General features: G+C 43.5%; 1 long non-coding RNA gene across 1 annotated transcript in view; it reads right to left on the reverse strand.

Moving 5' to 3' along the window:
- LOC308582370 overlaps nt 1–22,686 on the reverse strand; it is a 269,768-nt gene that overhangs the window by 122,606 nt on the left and 124,476 nt on the right. The window lies entirely within an intron of this gene.

Raw genomic sequence — 22,686 nt, forward strand, 5'->3', positions numbered from 1 at the left:
GAAAGTGGTATGGAACATAACTGTGACAGAAAAAGGCAATCTAACATACTGCACTGTGAACTCTCTACCTCTTTTGCTATTTCGCCTTCTGTACTCCACGTACCAAAGACCTCAGACCCGATGGTTGTGGTGGATATGTGGAGAATGGGCATACAAGAAACTCCCCTCCAAATGGAGTGGGACTTGTTTCCTGGGATGGGTATTACCACCAATGTGGATTATGCCCACTAATTTGGCCAAGCGAACACGAAGAAACGCTGATATTTCTCATATAGCAGGAGGAAGTACCCAAAGTTGGAGCGGTACTGATGATTGGCCACCAGAGCGCATTATAGCCTATTATGATCCTGCCTCCTGGAATCCTGGTGAGCTCATACAAGGGGCACGGGATCCTATTTATAATCTAAACAGAATAATTCGATTGCAAGCAGTAGTGGAACTTGTAACCAATGCAACGGCCCGGAGTTTGAGACTTATTGCACAACAGTTGGATGAAAGTAGAGCCGCCATTTTGCAGCTGAAAATGGGAATGGATTATGTACTTGCCAAGCAGGGAGGCCTATGTGGAGTCTTGAACTTGACAGGGAATGCCTGTTGCTTTAACATTTCAGATAATGGTGAGGCAATCCGTGTGTTGGCCACAAAGATGGAGAATATAGCACATGTCCCAGTACAAACATAGGAAGGATGGGATATGGGATGGCTCACCAATTGGTTACCTAATGTCACAGGACTCAAAGGGATACTATTGTCTTGCTTGTTTTTCTTGACAGTAGTGGTAATGGTTTTATGTATGATGCCATGTATCATTTCATGTTTTAGAAGTACAATTAGCAAGATGGTTTCAAATGAAACTCTACCTCATATCATGGCCCTATACAGAGCTTTACCTCAGGAATATGATGAAGGTCAAGCTATCAAGGACACTTGGGACGAAGGTCCTTGAGCTTGAAAGGGGGGAATGAGGCATCAGGCATAAGCCTGCATTTTATTAATGTTTGATCAGGATTTGTATATTAAAGAGAGAGCTTAGATTTTCAAAAGTTTCATGCCAGGCAAGAAGGCTAGCTGCTTAAGAAAACACTGGCAATGTTTTTCCTCCTAGACAAGGGGCCCCTTTTGATTGATAGCAGAAGACAATTCTCAAAGTCGTAAAAGCTGAAATTACAGACTGAGTAAGGACACTGACCCTACATGTTATAGAAGATAAAAAAGGCAGAGATAAATATAATTAGGAATGAGTAAATAGTAAAATAATGCCAATATGCCTCCCAGTAAAATGAGCCAGATCTTCTTTCCAAGGTTAAAGGCCAAATGGAGAAGCATTTAGCTGGCAGAAATGTTGGGAAGAGCTAATGGAAACAAAGCAGCTGGCTGAAGCAGCTTGCTGAAGGGGGGGATGTAAACTGAAGAGGCTTCTTCTGAAACTGTTTTAAACTGAGTTCTTTTTTTCTTTCTCTCTCTACTTTAAAAAGGCCTTATTCCTTTTAAGAGGCTACTTGTGTTGTGTATTAAATATATTGTCTTAAATATAATTATGCAAAGGATTTAGAAATGCTAGATTCTTATTTCATATAGTTGTAAAGAGTTGTATTTATCCTGGAATTAAGTCAGACACCAGCCCAGCCCTCTTGCTAGACAAAGAGACGCCATCCAAGCTGTCCTGATATATGGCTGTCAGACATTTGTTTAGAAACCTTCAAATGAAGGAGATCTTTCAATGTTGATGTGAAACTCAAGATCCTTGACATATGTTTAAGATAAAAATTTAAGATTAACCATTTGTTTTAGAAGGCAATAGGGCAAGGAGGGCAAGAGGTGAGCTGGTAATTAAGATTCCTTGTTGAGACACATGTAAGATATATTACTACTTATTTGTCATTTATAGATGTAACAATATATAGCTCTTTGTCCTCCATATAAGGACAGGAGGATATGGGTGTATCTTTTTGTGATTGGTTCTAGCAATCAGCCAATAGGAAATCCAACCAGGCTGATTGGACAGAGGCAGCCACAGGAGGAGCAAAGGGGGCTGGATTAAGGGAATATAAGGGCTGGCCATAATGGCAGGAGGCCAGGCCAGAGCTTGGTAACCATATACCACTGTGCCTCTCATTTATTTGTCTGACAAATAAATAATTATTTTAAATTCTCTATTGCTGCGTTGAATATTTCATTCCAGCTAAGCGTTAACCACAAGCAGGGTGCTACACTGTCTTCATGGGAGTGTTTTGTGCCTCTGGGTCACATAACTCCAAAGTTGAAAGAAGTCTTGTGGCAAGATGGTACAATGATGGTACAGCGGCAGGGTTTTCCATACTCATGTTATACTCTGCAGCAGTGGCAGCTGATAAATCTTTGACTTGGTAAGGCTGCAGTCTTCAAACTTGCTATTTTCATCACAGCAGGACACGTATAGCACTTACAGTGGTACCTTGGTTCTCAAACTTAATTCATTCTGTAAGTCTGTTCCAAAACCAAAGCGTTCCAAAACCAAGGGGCGCTTTGCCATAGAAAGTAATGCAAAATGGATTAACCCATTCCAGACTTTTAAAAACAACCCCTAAAACAGCAATTTAACATGAATTTTACTATCTAACGAGACCATTGATCCATAAAATGAAAGCAATAAACAATGTACTACAGTCACACAATCAATCAATCAATCAGTAGCTGAACTGGGTTCTGCACAGTCACAAAAACAAAGAAAAAGAGCCACAAAAACAAAAACACAAAATAAATAGCAGAAACAGATAGACCTCAGTGTAACACTCAAAATGGAAGTGTGGCACTCAAATAGGAAGCGTAACACTCAAAACGGAGCACATTCTGCTTCCGGAAAAAGTTCACAAACTGGAACACTTACTTCCGGGTTTGCAGTGTTTGGGTTCCAAGTTGTTTGAGTACCAAGGCATTTGAGAACCAAGGTACCACTGTATTTAGGAAAGTGTGCCATTACACATGTCCAACGCCTTAGCCAGACCTACTCTTTCCTGTAATCAATAAAGTTGTGACCTAATTCTACCCAACACCGGTCTCCTGTGTCATTCTTCTGGCATCCCTTCGCCTGCCGCAGCCATGACATGCCTGTGCCAGCAATGAAGGAGCCTAGCCCTTCATGTGCCTTGATTTCCTTTGTTTTTCTTGCTGCAATGAACACACGCAGCTCCTCTTCTTTAGTCTCATCTCAATGGAAGCAGCATCCTTGAGTTCAACCTAAATCATGGGGCAGATGAAAGCAGCACTTACAACAGTAATAGAGATAATGCTGTGCTAGAAAGTGCCTCCATAAAAACTCTGGATTAAGTTCAGAGAGCGACGGTGGCGGAAAGCCAGTCTCTGTGTTCCCTGATCTCACTGGATGGTTGCATGTTTGTTTATTCGGCATAATAGTTGTTGGCTTATAGCCATGCACCAGATTGCTGTTTCCCTCTATGTCAGCAGTTCCTGTATGTTGTGTGCATGGGAATTCCATCCCATTGAATGGATGGAGGCCTCCTCGCCACACAGAAGGAAAAGGAGGAGGTGCTGCCTGGACTGAGATCTGTGCTCATCTTGGAGACGTTGGCGGAGAGCCAAAACGTGCATTATTCACACTGCAGGCTCCCTAAAAGCATCCTTTTCTGAGCAGAGGTTAATTTACTCATGGCCTGTGATTAAAAAACAGTAATTCTTCTGCTGCTACAAAGAAACACGTTTTATTGACATTCAACAAATGAGAGAAGGAAAGTTCATTTCTCAAAACTAATTAAACTGCTTTTACGGCTCAAAAAGTCCTCTTTTTGGTTCAAAAAGTAGCAGCAGCCTGTATCGTGAACAAACTCGCTGAGATGGAAGGCTCTGGTTTTAGAATATAACGAAAGCATCGTGACTTTCTCCCACATTTGGTACTGGCAAGGGAACAAAAGGGGGGGAAATGGCTGAAAGACGCCTGCAAATGTTCAGGCAAAGAGATTGACAGTTAAGGAGGAATTTTAGAAAGCCCACCTATACCAGGGGCACCAACTTGGGACCCAGGTTATGGGTGCCCAGCACACGTGAGATGATATCCCATGGCAATGTGACATCACGGGCCCGGCAGCCTCAGAACCTGACTCACGAGGCCTCGGGCAGCATCTCAGAGGCTTTGCGAGAACCTAGAAATCAGATTTTGAGGCCTCGCAATGCCTCGGATTTGGTGTGAGCAGTGGCGTAGCGAGGGGGGGAAGGGGGGCCGGCCACACCGGGCGCAACATCTGGGGGTTAGGGTTAGGGGGCACAAATCCACGGGTTAGGGGGCACAAATTACTTGCCTTGCCCCGGGTGCTGACAACCCACGCTACGCCACTGGGTGTGAGCACCCACAACCAATTTTTTCTGGGTGCTCGGGCCCCCAGGGCTCCCTACATGTGGCACTCCTGTCGCCTACTATTCAGGCAGCAGATACCTCTGGGCCATTCTCCTCTGTTGGAGAACAGAGTCTGTGTGCTGCACACCCTGCCCTGTACCCTTTAAACTTGGCTTGCTGTCAGGGCTGTCTTAAGCATATGCGGTGTCGGGGTGCAAAGATTTACCTGGCGCCCCCCCCAGGTTGCCCAGTCCCAGGCACACAGGCGGGCAGAGCCGGCCGGCCACCTCAGCCCCTCTCGGTCACCCCCGAACGAGCGGTGCAGAGCCACCCACAGCAGAAGAGCCCGTCGTGGTGCTCCAACTGATGGGCAGGCTATTCCCCAGACTCAACTCTCAGGCCCCGGACTCTCGGCCTAGCGCCTCTGAGAGCCGAGTGCCTGGGTTCCCACGCACCCCTAGCACCTCTGCCTGCTGTATTCAGGTCCAATGAAGGACGCTGCTCTGTTACAACTGTTGAAGTCACAGCCAACTGCTGGTAATAATAATATAATAATAATTTATTATTTATACCCCTCCCATCTGGCTGGGTTTCTCCAGCCCCTCTGGGCAGTTTCCAACAAAACACTAAAATACAATAACCTATTAAACATTAAAAGCTTCCCTAAACAGGGCTGCCTTCAGATGTCTCCTAAAAGTTTCTCTTTGACATCTGGTGGGAGGGCGTTCCACAGGGCGGGTGCCACTACCGAGAAGGCCCTCTGCCTGGTTCCCTGTAACTTGGCTTCTCGCAGTGAGGGAACCGCCAGAAGGCCCTCAGAGCTGGAACAATGGAGGTGGAGACGCTCCTTCAGGTATACTGGGCCGAGGCCATTTAGGGCTTTAAAGGTCAGCACCAACACTTTGAATTGTGCTCGGAAATGTACTGGGAGCCAGTGTAGGTCTTTCAAGACCGGGGTTATATGGTCTCGGCGGCCGCTCCCAGTCATCAGTCTAGCTGCCGCATTGTTTGCTTCTGTTCTTTGAATGGGGTGCGCATTGGCTTGTCCTTTGCCTTTGGCCGTAAAATGTCTGAAGCCAGCCCTGCTCGACAATATTGAGGGGGAAATGGTGAGAAGCAGTACGAACAGAATTCCTCCCCAAATCAAACTACAGTCATACCTCGGGTTGAAGTTGCTTCAGGTTGAACACTTTTGGGTTGCGCTCCGCAGTGACCCGGAAGTAACAGAACGTGTTACTTCCAGGTTTCGCCACTCGTGCATGCGCACATGGTCAAAATGACGTCATGCGCATGTGCGGAAGCGGCAAATTGCGGCCCGTGAATGCGGGTTGCGTTCACTTCTGGATGCAAACGGGGCTCCGGAATGGATCCCATTCGTATCCAGAGGTACCACTGTACTCTGTAGATGTATGTGATTACCGCTGCCCAAATTCTGGTAGCACAAAAGTGGAGAACAGATGCAGTACCATCAAGAGAAGAATGGCACCTTAAAATATTAGAATATAGAGAACTTGCCAGCATGACAAATAGATGAAGGAATAAAGATAAGAATTTAAAAGATGACTGGATATTATATATAGAATATATGGGAAAATAAAAACGAGAAAATAAGTGTAACAGACTGAGGGGAGGGATTCTCAGCAGTAGATGTGACAAAGTGGGGCAGTGTAAGGCGATGAAAATAATTTAGTAGAATAAGAAAACGCAGTCAAAAAGACAACCGATAGGAAACCAAAGAAAGAGTGGAAGGGGAGTTAAAATTAAGACTCATAGGAGTCAATTAAATTGGAGGAATAAGTTATGTTACTATTATTATTTACAGATATTTGTCTTATACTTATTTTTCTTTCTTTCTTACTACCATGTGTTTGACTGTAACATACCATGCACCGGTGATGTGATAAAACAGAAAAGCAAATAAACACACTCTCTCTCTCTCTGCATTGGAAAGTAACTGGCTACAAACAGATTAAACATTATAGAAATATTCTGGAAAGAACAAGGCAACCCTTTTTTTGCTATTAAAAGAAGGTAGGAACAAATTCCCTGCTCCATTTTTAAACAGAAATCCCCACGAGTGTTCATACGTTTTAATTAGAAAGGTGCCCAAGAGATCACAAACTAACAGGCAGGCAATGGTGAAAATGTACTGTTCTCTTGTATTTTCTCTCTAGTAATGAGCAGCACAAATTTTAAATGGAGTATTTGGGTTGTTTAGGGGGAAAGTAATTTGCATAGCGTAAGATAATCAGGAAAGGCTGGGAAAGTAATGCATAGATAAGTAAATATTTTGAAATCTGAAGGGTGACGCGCTACTAAATAATTTAATGCAGAGCTTAAATAACAGGATGCACAGCCATGACATCATTTCTCAGAAATCAAATGTTAACATGTTTCTCTAGCAAGACAGGGGGAATTAATATAATGACAAAGGACTTCAGGTTTTAAACACTAATCCAGAAGCTTTAGAAATATACAATTCTAATATTACAGTGAATATACAAATATTGCTTCAAGAGCTCCCATTTCTGTCATTCTTCCCCAAACCCAAGACTATCATTTTATCTTTTCCTGTGAGAGCAGCCATAGCCACCAACCCATTTGACTTGTGGAAAAGGCTCTTAATTGGTTCTCCTGATCAGAGTTGCTGGATCTTTTAATTTGCAGTCTGCTAACATTTTAAATCTTCTATTTACCTGGCTTACAACAACCTTATGAAATATTTCACTAAAATATTCTCCCGTTCAAACATGCCTTGACATTATCTCATTTCTCTCTCATTGATGACTGGCAGATGATTGTTGAATCATCTCCATAGAGGAAGCAACGGACAAAATGAAATTTCTATCAGTGGCATTATACTGTGATGGCTTGCCCAGACGGAAATAAAACACCATCAGCTGGACCACAGTTGTTCTTTAGTCTTCAAAACCCTTTTCCACAATAAATTTGTTAGGGTTGCATGGAACTATATTTTTCTCAGAGCACATCTGTTGAAATAAATGACCATGACTAACTTCAGTAAATCTATTTCAGGGGGTCTACAATAAACGTTAAGGGATGCGGGTGGCACTGTGGGTTAAATCACAGAGCCTAGGACTTGCTGATAGGGGGGTCGGCAGTTCGAATCCCGGCAACGGGGTGAGCTCCCGTTGCTTGGTCCCTCCTCCTGCCTCCCAACAGTTCGAAAGCACGTCAAAGTGCAAGTAGATAAATAGGTACCGCTCCGGCGGGAAGGTAAACGGCATTTCCATGCACTGCTCTGGTTCGCCAGAAGCGGCTTAGTCATGCTGGCCACATGACCTGGAAGCTGTACGCCGGCTCCCTCGGCCAATAAAGCAAGATGAGCGCCGCAATCCCAGAGTCGGTCATGACTGGACCTAATGGTCAGGGGTCCCTTTACCTTTACTTACACTAAACGTTAGTTGAATACAACCCATGGGATGGTATTCAGCAATGGGCTAAGGTGGTTGTTCCATCAGGGCAAGCAGTTTTGCTTGCCAAACAGAATTGCAGTGGTACCTCGGTTTTCAAGTGTCTTGGAAGCCAAACGTTTTGGTTTATGAACACCGACAACCCAGAAGTGAATGTTTCCGTTTTCGAACGCGCCTTGGAAGTCGAACAGCTTTGGAGGTGCATGTCTCAATTTTCTCAATGGAATTTGCCGACCACCCATTGATCCTCGGTTGTCAAACATTTCAGAAGTTGAACGGTCTTCCGGAGCAGATTACGTTCGACAACCGAGGTATTTCCTTTTTCACAAACCCCATTCCCTGCTCTGGTCTAGGATACACAGCATCATGAGCTATGGATTTGAAAAATTGTCATATATCCCTCCCAACAGTTTAGCAGAAAAGAGGACTGTTTCATCTAGGAAGCAGAAAATCTTTTCCTCCATAACAATAGTAAAAAGCTTCGCTACAGCTGGTGAGGAAAGAAAGTAGGGGGTTCATCTTCAAAGCACAGTACATTTGTAATGATCAACATGGCCGAAAACAGCATCGCTGTAAACAACGGAATATTTTGCATTCACTGTAGTAGTCTAGTTGCCTACAACATCAACTGGAATTATTCTGCCATCAAAGCCTTTTCATCTCTCTGCTTCATGATGCCATTACCCCAGCGGGGAAGAATCTGTAATTCAAATACGGCCACAGCAACATTAATAACTGTAAAAGCAAATACATCTGATTGGGATTGAAGAGCCTATATTATTCATGGACTTGCTAAGCAGTGAAAGCAATATACTAATGAAAAGCATCCAGGCACTTTAAAATTAAGCACATTTGTTATCAGCTTTGCTTAATCACTAAGATCAAGTTTTTCCATTCAGACGGAATTACAAACAGTGAGATGCTCTCCTGCAGAGGGAAAAAGTAATGGCCAACAGAGCCTATATTTATTGGTTTCACTTAAGGGTGGATGACTGCCTCCCCCAATAAACAATAACTCCTTCCTCTTGACCTTTTATTACCTGGCACAGGGATTCCCTGGACATATGTAGCAAAAACAGTGTCCGGGAGGAATTTCGCAATTTTTGGGAGGTTTCATTTCCTAAATTTTACTTCTAGAAATATGGCAACCCTAACAGCGATTCTTGCATGCATGTGAGAAGTTGTTGTTGTTGTTTAGTCATTTAGTTGTGTCCAACTCTTCATGACCCCATGGACCAGAGAACGCCAGGCACTCCTGTCCTCCACTGCCTCCCACTGTTTGCTCAAACTCATGTTGGTAGCTTAGAGAACACTGTCCAACCATCTCGTCCTCTGTTGTCCCCTTCTCCTTGTGCCCTCAATCTTTCCCAACATCAGGGTTTTTTCCAGGGAGTCTTCTCTTCTCATGATGTGGCCAAAGTATTGGAGCCTCAGCTTCAGGATCTGTCCTTCCAGTGAGCACTTGAACTCCTCAGAGAAGATATGAACTATGCCGTGCAGGACCACCCAAGACGGACAGGTCATAGTGGAGAGTTTTGACTAAACGTGATCCACCTGGAGCAGGAACTGGCAAGCCACTCCAGTATCCCTGCCAAGAAAACTCCATGGACAAAGACAACAGGCATGTGAGAAGTATTATCCAGCAAATGACATTGCAGCTCGGAGACAGTTCTTTGCCAGGAATAAAAAATTCCAGAGGAAGGGAAGAAGACGAGAGAAGAAAGGCCGTGGGAACTTGTACAATGCCATCATTCTGCCTCTCTGCTCTCTAGAAGATTGAAGAGCTTCTTGCATTATGATCCAAGGGAATTTAAACTTGATGTCTTTAACATTTCATAGTGGTCAATTAGGTTTGCGCACTGTTTGATCATAGCTCGGCTGAAACACGTTACGTTTATGCTTGCTGTTGGCAGCACATTAAAATGAAGATAATAGGATGGGAGAAAATATATCACCATTTCCAGAGATATTCGAAGCTGCAGACAATACGGAGTGCATATATATATCAATAATACAAGACTATTGCAGCTTTCAACAAGAGTATTCATTATCTAGGAAGTTTCGGGTAATTGAAATGTGCCGCAAAGGCAATAAACAAAGTTTCTCCTGCAAAGATGTGACGCTATGCGAATAAGTGAGCCGGCTCAGTGGGATGCCACATTAATCCAATTTTGCAAATTTCTGCACTCTTTCCCTAAATACATGGAAGGGCTGCAAAATCATACTAAAGAATAACCTTATAGGACAATGTGGGTGTTTTGATGTATATATATACTGGTATATACATACATCTGTCTGTTTGTGTTCACTTATACCTTGCAACCAACATGGCACTTAAGAAAATAAATCACCAATTGAATTCTCTCCCTCTCTCATAACACACAGAAGCACTTACTCTGTGTTGCATTGTTACACTGTACCTTTTCCCAATTCAACACAGTGTCATTGGCTGTTGCTGAAGGCAACGGAGGAAAGCACAGCAGGATAGTGAAATTAGACCATAGATTGTAGCAAAAGGAACAAATAATGAATACAATCTGTTGGATAAGGGGATTTATGCAGTCTGGGGATGGCTAGGCAGGGATCCTGCTTGCAGCACAGGTAAAGTTCTAGCCCAGCTTGGAAACTAGTGCAGCTGTGCCAAGTCAAAGAGACGCAGTTGCCTGTCTGAATGAATGGAGGTACTCTGGGGCCTGAGAACACTGTTCAGAGACTCTTGCAGACCCTCAAAATGTCCCTATTTTCCAGGCATGTCCCTGATTTAGAGAAGTCATCCCGGTTTCTGATTTGATCCTGGAACGTCCCACTTTTCCTTAGGTAAAGGTAAAGGGACCCCTGAACATTAAGGCCAGTCGGGACGACTCTGGGGTTGTGGCGCTCATCTCGCTTTACTGGCCGAGGGAGCCGGCGTACAGCTTCCGGGTCATGTGGCCAGCATGACTAAGCCGCTTCTGGCAAACCAGAGCAGCGCACGGAAAAGCCGTTTACCTTCGCGCAGCAGCGGTACTTATTTATCTACTTGCACTTTGAGGTGCTTTCAAACTGCTAGGTTGGCAGGAGCTGGGACCGAGCAACGGGAGCTCACCCCATTGCAGGGATTCGAACTGCTGACCTTCTGATCAGCAAGCCCTAGGCTCTGTGGTATAGACCACAGCGCCACCCGCGTTCCAGTTAGGACGTCTTTAGGATGTCCCTATTTTCACTGGAGAAATGTTGGAGGGTATGGAGTTATCCTATCCCTGAGCTGTCTGAAGGAAATCCTGTATAGGGTAGGATTTTTAAAAAATGTTTAATGCTTTATTATGTTTTTATATATGTTGGGAGCTGCTCAGAGTGGCTGGGGCAACTCAGTAAGATGTGTGAGATATAAATAGTAAAATTATCTTTGTGGAATGGGATGTTCCTGTTTTAGTGTTGCCATATTTCAAAAAGTAAAATTCCTGACACCCTCAACATAATGATTTTAAGCTTTTGGAGCAGTTTCCATTGCCATATATCTGGGTTTCCCCTGACATTTTGCCCATTTGGCAAAATTCCCCCCTGACGTGACGCCATTTTTACACCCCAAAACCAGGACACGTCAGGAATGTATTGGAAATGTAAGGACTGTGAGGGGTCATTTTATCATATGTGGTGAATGTGCAGGAAGGCAAAGGCTGTTTGGGACATGAGGTCTAACAAAATTAACGGGGGGAAATAAAGTGACTTTTCCCAAGAGGACAGAATCCTTTTTGCTGGGTATACTAGACTGTGAAATCCCAAAGAAAGCCTCAACAGTATTTATGTATGTGACAACAACAGCAAAAATTCTCTATGCACAGAAATGGAAGGAGAGAACACTCTCAAAGAAAGAATGGCTGATGAAAATCTTGGAATACACAGAGGCGGCACTGATAAAATATACAAATTCATAATATTTTAAAGAAGACTGGAAACCCTTTGTAGTCTACTTAAAAAGTTATTTCCCACATGTGAAGACCACAGCAGGGTTTGAAGTGTAAGAAAAATAGGAGAATATATTAAGAAACATGTTAAAGAGGATGAAATGAGATAAGACGGACCCTTAAAATGCAGTTGTATGTAATTTGGGTTATAAACATCGATGCTGGGTGAGTGGGAAGTCACTAGTTTCGTTGACTTGGAATATAATTGTTGAGTAACAAATATTAGAAACTGACAATGTGCCTGTAGTGCATCACTGTTAGGAAAGAGACCGCATGAAAATAATCGCATTGCTGCAACTGAACAAGTGACATCTCTGTAGTGCAGTAGTAGTATATCTATTGTCTTGCTCCAGGATGACGAACTCTGTCGAACAGTGTGGCATTCATTATGCTCAGCCCCATCTCCAGCGCACACAGACAGGGAACAGAAGGGCAACAAAGAGGGATATTAACAGGGCAGACAGTTGGGATCTGGAAGACATAGCAGCCAGCAGCCAGTGCAAATCACTTCCTTCCCCCAGATGAATGTTAGGTCTGTTCTTACCCACTTTAAGCAGGAAATAAGATATGACTTCAGTCTTGACAGGTCTTGCACATGGCAATGCTCCTTAGAACAAGAATTGATGGCAGCAATCAAAGACCAGTTTAAGACGACAGCCCTGGCAGGCACTCTCCCAAGGGCAGGGCTAGTAATGAGCGGGTGTGCATTCAAGGCAGAGTCATAAAGGATCAGAGCAGACAATGATATAACGCGACAGGTTTTTCTGTGCAATGATAGATATAGAAAGCAGCAAGTGGGCACAAATGCTCAGATCGTTCTATAGGGTGGCGATAATCTTGGCCCACCAAGTTGCCATTCAATAGTTGGCATCTGGGCAGTAGTAGATTGAGCCAGCACACTGGTCACTGTTTCCCCAACTCTGTGTTTCTCTCTAAATTTGAAGACCTACAGTGGTACCTTGGGTTAAGTACTTAATTTGTTCCGGAGGTCTGTTCTTAACCTGAAACCTGTTCTTAACCTGAAGCACCACTTTAGCTAATGGGGCCTCCTGCTGCCGCCGCACTGCCGGAGCCCGATTTCTGTTCTTATCCTGAAGCAAAGTTCTTAAACTGAAGCACTATTTCTGGGTTAGCGGAGTCTGTAACCTGAAGCGTCTGTAACCCAAGGTACCACTGTATATCCAAATTAGCATGTTTGAATCTGCTCTTTTTTATTTTTTACCCTAGGGTTTGGTTATGCATTTCCTCTTTCATGGTGATGCCCCCCAGAGTCTGCCAAGGAAAACAAAGAGATGGCAATCCCATTGAAAACTGATCTTACTGGATTTCTGGTTTACCATGTTCTCCCCTTCCCACTGCTGTTCCTCATTCCTTTTGTGCTGTGTCTATTAGATTGCAAACCATTCTGGTGGGGACTTGCCTATTGTAGGGTTGCCATATTTCCAACAGTAAATATTATTACTATGACTATTATTATTAATTGAATTTATATGGACGCGGGTGGTGCTGTGGTCTAAACCACTGAGCCTCTTGGGCTTGCTGATCAGAAGATTGGCGGTTCGAATCTCTGTGACGGGGTGAGCTCCCGTTGCTCGGTGCCAGCTCCTGCCAACCTTAGGGACGTCCTAAGGAAAAGCAGGACATCCCAGGATCAAATCAGAAACCGGGATGACTTCTCCAAATCAAGGGTCCCTGGAAAATAGGAACACTTGGAGGGTCTGCTGAACTGGTAGGTCACTGAAACACACAACAGTCCCACCCCTTTTAACTGTTGCATACCACATACCACAGTTTCAAGCATAATGCATAGCTGGCTGCATTCAGCTTGGTGGATCACAAGTTATATACCTGCCTGATCTGTTGTATACACACATACACTGAGCTGAGAAGTCAATTGTTGTTGTTTAGTCATTTAGTTGTGTCCGACTCTTCGTGACCCCATGGACCAGAGCACACCAGGCACTCCTGTCTTCCACTGCCTCCCACAGTTTGGTCAAACTCATGCTGGTAGCTTCGAGAACACTGTCCAACCATCTTGTCCTCTGCTGTCCCCTTCTCCTTGTGCCCTCTATCTTTCCCAATATCAGGGTCTTTTCCAGGGAGTCTTCTCTTCTCATGAGGTGGCCAAAGTACTGGAGCCTCAGCTTCACGATCTGTCCTTCCAGTGAGCACTCAGGGCTGATTTTCTTCAGAATGGATAGGTTTGATCTTCTTGCAGTCCATGGGACTCTCAAGAGTCTCCTCCAGCACCATAATTCAAAAGCATCAATTCATCAGCGATCAGCCTTCTTTATGGTCCAGCTCTCACTTCAATAGCAAGGCAGATAACAACGGAATCCAGAGCCAATGGTTACAGGCAGAGCAGAAAAGAGGGCCAGGGAAAGAAGCATACTTCTGGACCTACCAGCAGCAACCACTGGTCTTCAGGGTGGTGGAGCCACACCCAAGGAAGGCTAGCCACACACCCTTCTTAACACAAAGAAGTAAATAAGGGTGCAATTCCCTGTGCAAAGAAACATTAAACTGTAGTCTTTATGTTCTGATTTGCCAAAGGGTGTGGTGGGAGAACTCATATCAAAAGATACATTCTTAAGACATCCACTTGGTTTTACAGCCGGGGGGGGGGGGATTTTATTGTTCTTCATATTCCTAAAGCAGATGCTAGGAAGCTATTCTAATGCTTTAAACAAGAAAGGGATTTTAGTTTTCTGGCAATCTTGCTAATACACGAAGGCTAATATCTCTCAATAGAAAAGTGCTGAGAAGAGGGGGGAAATAATCTAGTTTTCAACTTCATAACTGTGATTGGTCAAAAAATAGATAAATAAGCATTTATTTAGCCTGACTACTATTGCAGAAATCTATCCTGGATTATGGTAATCTTTCTCCTTCCTGATAATGGACAGAATGCTAAAACTGCAAAAGAATAGCTATATACAAACACTCCTGTTAGTTGCATGATTCTGAAATGTCCTTGAGAGCTTGAAGTCGGTCCCAAAACATTTGAAGCAAAGTTCACTTTGAGACATGACCAGGACGTAATTTGACAGCTGGATGTTTAATTATTGAGGTCAGTTTAATTCTTGCCATATGTCAAGGTTGGCAAGGTTGGCAATTCAGTTTTTGAGAAAGGTGTGAATCATGCTGCTTTAGGAGCATTTCACACATGGCTTACTGAAGAAAACTTGGGTGAGCTAGTTGACAGTGAACACTCCAATCTGTGTTCCTCCAGATTAGGCTTCTTACAATTCCCATCATCCTTACTACAGTGGTACCTCGGGTTACAACCCAGAAATAGTGCCTCGGGTTAAGAACTTTGCTTCAGGATGAGAACAGAAATTGCACGGCAGCGGTGCGGCAGCAGCGGGATGCCCCATTAGCTAAAGTGGTACCTCAGGTTAAGAACAGTTTCAGGTTAAGAACGGACCTCCAGAATGAATTAAGTTCTTAACCCGAGGTACCACTGTCTTCGCCACATTTGCTGGGGCTGATGGACATCTAAAGAGCCTTCTTTACATGGAACTTAATGTACACTTACATGGGTAGTAACACATCTCTTAGTGCAACCAACTTACTGCAGAGCCATCTGAAGGCAATCCTGCATAGAGAAGTCATAACAACAACAATTTTATTATTGATACCTGCACATTTGGATGGGTTTCCCCAGCCACTCTGGGCGGCTTCCAACAAAATAGTTAAAATATGATAAAGCATCAAACATTAAAAACTTCCCTAAACAGGGCTGCCTTCAGATGTCTTCTAAAAGTCTGGTAGTTATTTTTCTCTTTCACATCTGGTGGGAGGGCGTTCCACAGGGCGGGCGCCACTGCTGAGAAGGCCCTCTGCCTGGTTCCCTATAACTTGGCTTCTCGCAGTGAGGGAACTGCCAGAAGGCCCTCGGAGCTGGACCTCAGTGTCCAGGCAGAATGATGGGGGTGGAGACGCTCCTTCAGGTATACTGGGCTGAGGCCGTTTAGGGCTTTAAAGGTCAGCACCAACACTTTGAGTTGTGCTTGGAAATGTACTGGGAGCCAATGTAGGTCTTTCAAGACTGGTGTTATGTTGTCTCGGTGGCCACACCCAGTCACCCAGTCACTACCGCATTCTGGATTAGTTGCAGTTTCCGGGTCACCTTCAAAGGTAGCTCCACATAGAGCACATTGTGGTTGTCCGAGTGGGAGATAACTAGAGCATGCACCACTCTGACAAGACAGTCCGAGGGCAGGTAGGACCTCAGCCTGCATACCAGATGGAGCTGGCAGACAGTTGTCTTTTATCTGCTGGTGGAAGATTTTGAATGTGTTGCCTTTATCTGCTGATTGTTCCAATGTTAACTAGATTCGATGTTTTCTATCACAGCTGTTTAATGCTCTGATTTTTTAATACTGTATTTTATTATGATTGCATTGGTTTTCCTCTTGTTTGATACATTATCTTGTAAGCTGCTCTGGCAATCATTCATCACCCTGGGAACTCTCACCAAAATGCCACAGATGTCCACTGTGGCATGATGGCAGATGTGGACTCATTACATGCTATACAGCTGGGAGGGAATTACCTAAGTATGCCTCTTTGATGTTGTTGTAGCAATGACGGAAAATAGCATGCCAGCACCTTATCAGTGCCCCAGCCCTGGAGCAATTCATGTTAACCGAGTGCAGGGTAGAGATAAAATTATCCTTATTAGGAGCAATTCCCTTTGAACACGGTGACATTGACTTCTGAATCAGCATATGTGAGGTTGCACTGCAAGGCAATTCTGATAAGCATAACTGCATGATACATACACATGTTGCGTTCATACTGTGACATTCCAAAAGGCATGCTTAAATCTTAGGTATGCACTCAAAGATGTAATCTGAGATATGCCCCTATGAATAGTAGCTGCAATATTATATGATTCTGAGTTAGCTTTTCAGCCATCCTTGCTGATAGACTGATTGACGTATGTGATCTCAGTGGCTGGGAGCAAGTTTCATTACAAAATCCACATACAATAAAATTAATCAGCCGTTATAAGTGAATCCCCCTTTCTTTAACAGGCTGCAATAAAAAGGGTTCCTTGTCTCTAATACAGCGAAGCACTTGGCTTCACTTATTTCCACTGATTCACTGCAATGTATTTCAGTGTCAAACAAAGCTTGACCTGTTATGTTAAAGTCTATCTGATCACACACACCCCACCGCCGCCTTATTCTGCTGCAATTAAGCAAACAGAACCAAAAAACTCCTGGCTTCAGCGATAGAGGTCTAAGAAACCTCTTAACCTAATGCTATTTTAAACAGCCAACTAAGCTAAAATCTTTATGATTTAGTTGCCCTTACTTTTCTGAATTAATCCCTGCAATTGCTTCTTTTCTGAGGCAAGCCTTTCTCTGTTATCCTTCCCTAGCTGTTGCTTTAAAAAAAAGTTTTCCTCATTTGCCGTTATTTTCTTCTTTCTTCCATAAACTAGCCTCTACCACCTGACAGGTCTCCTTCCTGTCTCCCCACTCACTGCTTTTCAGCTTTAATTCCATACACATGTGTTTAATTTCCATACCTGCAAATTCCTAGCTTCTTTATACACCTATGATCTGCTTCAGAAGTTCCAGTAACCACTGAAACAAGAAGTGCTTGTGAATTCTGCTTAGGACGGTGGTAGAGATGCTCCGGATGTCGCTGAACTACAACTCCCAACAGCTCTGGTGAGATCTGGAGGGCCACACATTCTCTACCACCGTCCAGAACACAATTCACAAGCACTTCTTGGTTCACGTTCATTCATTGTAACCTGAGCTGATTCCATTCTGCTGCAGTTCAGTTTCCATTCAATTCACCTCTCTGCCTACTCTGGAGGAATTATAGGTATTATTTTTCCTCATAATTATTGACATGGTTCAGGGCTCTTTTTATGTGATTTCACACTAGTTATCTCAGTGTATTTTTTAAAAAAAACCAAAGTGGAATTATATGTATTTTTGTCACAATTACTGTTGCCGTCTGTCTAGGTTTGTCCTAGACAGCATCTTAAAAAGCAGAGACATCACCTTGCCAACAAAGGTCCGTATAGTTAAAGCTATGGTTTTCCCGAGTAGTGATGTATGGAAGTGAGAGCTGGACCATAAAGAAGGCTGATCACCAAAGAATTGATGCTTTTGAATTATGGTGCTGGAGGAGACTCTTGAGAGTCCCATGGACTGCAGGAAGATCAAACCTATCCATTCTGAAGGACAGATCCTGAAGCTGAGGCTCCAATACTTTGGCCACCTCATGAGAAGAGAAGAGTCCCTGGAAAAGACCCTGATGTTGGGAAAGATGGAGGGCACAAGGAGAAGGGGACAACAGAGGACGAGATGGTTGGACAGTGTTCTCGAAGCTACGAACATGAGTTTGAGCAAACTGCGGGAGGCAGTGGAAGACAGGAGTGCCTGGTGTGCTCTGGTCCATGGGGTCACAAAGAGTCGGACATGACTAAACGACTAAATAACAACAAAATTATCTGCAGTCCGTAGTATGGCTGCAAATTATACTTTCCTGTTGGGGAATGCAGTTTTTTTTTTGAAATTAGTTATACCTTACACCTAAGAATACAAAATTAACTGTTTGTTTTTTAAGTGCTAGGAAATATATTCTCTATCCAGTTAAAATCATAGTAACTTACTGGGTAAACTTAAAACAAAAAAACAGAGCTGCTTCATGGCAAAAATGATATTCCTGTTACACAGGAGATTATTTGTTTGTAGCAGCAAAGCTGAAGACTAACTTGGTCTAGACCATAGGTGCCAACTCCCTAGGGCCCTGGGTGCCCGAGCACCCACAAAATTCCCCATGAAGGGGCTGGGCACCCACAAATTTCAGTGTCAGGACCATGCATGCTGCACGGCATCCATGGCCCTGGGCACCCATGGTCACAGAGCCAAGCTGGCACTCTTGGTCAAGACTTCTAATGGCTAATCTTTATTCATAGCACAACAGCCTGTACAGTGGTACCTCGGGTTAAGTACTTCATTTGTTCTGGAGGTCTGTTCTTAACCTGAAACTGTTCTTAACCTGAAGACCACTTTAGCTAATGGGGCCTCCTGCTGCTGCTGCGCTGCCGGAGCATGATTTCTGTTCTCATCCTGAAGCAAAGTTCTTAACCCGAGGTACTATTTCTGGGTTAGCGGAGTCTGTAACCTGAAGTGTATGTAGCCTGAGGTACCACTGTATTATATGCTTATTGTTTGTATTTAGGAAGTTGCCATGGCTAAGGCTAAACGATAAAACAGAATGGTTAATTCACTGAAGACTGAGAGACAGAGAAGTAGAAAGTAAGGACTCAGAAAGCAAAGGAAAGATGCAAAGCATGGGTGCATGTGTTCTTTGACAATGCCTTTGAAATTCTCAGTAGCTCCTATTGGGAAGGGATCAGACGTCTGCTTTAAAATGTATTTTCAATGAGCAAGTAGTAAAAAAAAAAAAGGTTTTGTTTTTTTTAAAAAGGTCATTCAAAAATCGTTCACATGCATTTTCCACAGAGGCCACATATAGCTATCATGTTCTTTGGCCACAATCCTATATCTGGCTTCGAAGGCAGACATCCAGGCCAGAGGATATGCCTTTACTGGACTGCTGTGAATAAGGCAATGGCTCTTTAAAGCAGCAGACAGCTCCTGAGAGGATGAATAGGAGGCTTAAGCCAGCCAGCCTTTGTAAGGTCTCAGAAGGCTTCAGCATGTTGCTGAGGCAATAGCTCTTTCCAAGTGAATCTGACCCTGCTCTTTCGGGTATATGCCCTCCTCCTCCTCCTCCTCCTCCTCCTCCTCCTCCTCCTCCTCCTCCTCCTCCTTCTTGGTTGCCCAAAAAGGAATGATGCCCTGAAGCTGAAACATGTTCTTTGGCAATCACTCGTAGCCGAGTAAGATTGTCTTCCATAAACACAGTTTTAACAGTGAGTTTGTTAGTGACTGTGGAGGCCAATTCTGGATCCACACATCCTTCCACAGTGGGGACATAGGTTTCCAGACGAGAATTGATCATGGTGAGGGTTTGCCAAATGTGCCTTCCTCTTAGCACGTTTCTCCCTTGCGTCCTGAGTTCAGGTGTCTTCAAAGCCCATGACACCTTTGGTAAAGGCTGTTCCCCAATTGGAGCGCTCGCAGGCAAGTGTTTCCCAATTGTTGGTGCTTATACTACATTTTTTAAAAAAAAATTGCCTTGAGAGAGTCTTTAAACCTCTTTTGTTAACCACCAGCATTATGCTTCCATTTTTAAGTTCGGAACAGAGTAGTTGCTTTGGAAGGCGATAATCAGGCATCCACACAACATGACCAGTCCAACAAAGTTGATGTTGAAGAATCATTGCTTCAACACTGGACCTCTGTCTTATTAGGGACTGCACTGGCGTCAACCCAATCTCTCCTGAGATGCTAAGCTGGGAGAAGACAGGGTAGTAGGAGCTGAGAGTACAAATTGTTTCTTGAAAATGTGCCCGACTAGAATATCAAGAAGTAATAAAAGCCAGATACAGGACCAGAACTATGAAAGTCAATACCAAGAATTAAGAAAAACCATTTGTGATAGGAACGGAGTTTTAGACTTCCAGCAAAAATATTATCCAATTAATTAACCATTAAAAGTCAGAGAAGAAGGGAAGAATGGATAGTTCAGTTGAGATTCCTGCATTGCAGGGGGCTGGACTAGATGACCCTTGGGTCAACTCTACAATTCTACGGTTCTAAGACTCTTAACAGCTGAACAAAGGTTAATAGGTGGGGAAAGGTGAATAGCGTAGAACTCTAAGAAAAAAAGATTAAAGTTGGCAAGGATGGCGTCTGAAAAATGGCAGTAGATCAAATGTGCAAACAAGAGCTCTTCTATTAGCGATCCCTAATAGCCTTCCTTCCTTCCTTCCTTCCTTCCTTCCTTCCTTCCTTCCTTCCTTCCTTCCTTTCTTTCTTTCACATAAAACACAACCAAACTTGTTTCTGGTTAGGAAATTGACAGGGAAATGCAGTGAAAAGTGTGGCATGAACCAATGATTAACGGGAAGACATCTAAATGTCTTGCAATCAAATCAGGATATCAATGCTCATCGGTGTGTAACTCCCCCACAAACAATTCAGAACAAATGCTCAATAAAAGCCAGGCGTATTCTATCCTCCAGATATGTTTTGTGCCAGCAAATCAGGATGAATGCTCAATAATCACGCCATCTAGAGCAGCCCTGTTTTTGATTACAGATACTTAAGTGATGTCTTAGTTCTGAACAGCATCTCTTTGAAGGTTGCGCTCCCCCTACCCCCTTTTATGCTAGTCCCAAACATAGCATGAGAGAGAAGTCAGTAATGGGAAATAAGTTTCACAAAGAACCATAACATGGCAGTTTTGGGAGAGGAGAAAAAAAACAAAAAACAAAAATGAGCAAACTTACAATTCACAGAATAAAAGAGTTGTGGGGAAGGGAGTTAAAGATATGAGAAGAGGGGGCAATATTTGCAAGAGAGCCAATATTAAAAACCAGGCAAAGGCCAGGGCTCAAAGGCCCATTGCCATCTAACAAAATGAGCAAAAGGGAACGAGCAAAACAGCACAAGATAAATAACTCATAAAAAAGGCAAGCAGAATGACATTAACTGCGCTCTAAGGACAGTGAGTATAAACAGAGCACATTCAGATACGATGTGACATAGAATTCTCTTTTCTCTGTATCAGTTTTTCATCAATGCAAGGAGGAAAACTGTTGCTATTCTCTCTTTTATAATTTATAAACAAGTGAAAGATTTTCAGTGATTATTTTTTGGAGCTACAAAGCGACCTTTAATAACGTCTCGCTCAGTCTTGAAAGCTGAGATTTTCATGAGTTCACCAGTAAAAAAAAAAATCAGGAAGATGCGTGGGGGAAGGCATCTCAAAGCAACAAACTTCAGACTGAAAGTAACTAAGAACTCATAAGAAAGGAAAACTTGTAACAAGATTGGAAGCATTGTTGCTGTTCACTCCAGACGCTTGATAATGCCAATCCATTTGTAGCCAGAATCTGAAGGTTCGTTTGGAGTTTATTTCACAAGATTATTGGAAAGTTTAGGCCAAATAATCGCGTTACAAAGTTAAAAACTATGCGCTGTATACAGTGATTGTGAGAGGGGCAGGCAACAATTTGCAAGTATGGATTAACTATTAAGTATTTCCCCCTAGTACTGCCTTGTAGGAGGGATGCAGGTGGCACTGTGGGTCAAACCACAGAGCCTAGGGCTTGCCGATCAGAACGTCGGCAGTTTGAATCCCCGTGACAGGGTGAGCTCCCATTGCTCGGTCCCTGCTCCTGCCAACCTAGCAGTTTGAAAGCACCTCAAAGTGCAAGTAGATAAATAGGTACCGCTCTGGCGGGAAGGTAAATGGCATTTCTGTGCATTGCTCTGGTTCGCCAGAAGCGGCTTAGTCATGCTGGCCACATGACATGGAAGCTGTACGCCGACTCCCTCGGCCAATAAAGTGAGATGAGCACCGCAACCCCAGAGTCAGTCATGACTGGACCTAATGGTCAGGGGTCCCTTTACCTTTACCTTTTTACTGCCTTGTAGGCCTTTCCCATTTAACTCCACCATATAATCCTTCCTGACAACAGAGATTTTCCATAGAGGTTCTTCATGGCGTCTCTCCAATTTTTTGTACAGTGTCAAGATGTGACAGGACGTCCCCTTTCCCTGGAAATTAAAACATAGGAGTCCAGTGAAAACTTATCTTTAATCAGGCTTTAGAGTCCTCCTGGATATTTTGGCTGCAATGTTATTTGTTGTAGGATATACAGGTTTATTGCATGCTGCTCAGCTCTCCTTTGGGAGGAAGAGTAGGATATAAATTATTTTAAATAAATAAGGAAATCGGGCCTGGTTGTACTAAGTTAGCATCACCTGACAACATCACCCATGTATTTGGTTTGTAGCCCTGTCTCCCTGCTTTCGTAAATAAGCCACGGCTTCCATATTTCAAACAGGATCATTTAAATGATTGATTCACA

The sequence above is a fragment of the Podarcis bocagei genome (genome assembly GCF_964188305.1).
Source record: "Podarcis bocagei genome assembly, chromosome: 1".
In the NCBI taxonomy this organism is placed as follows: Eukaryota; Metazoa; Chordata; class Lepidosauria; order Squamata; family Lacertidae; genus Podarcis; species Podarcis bocagei.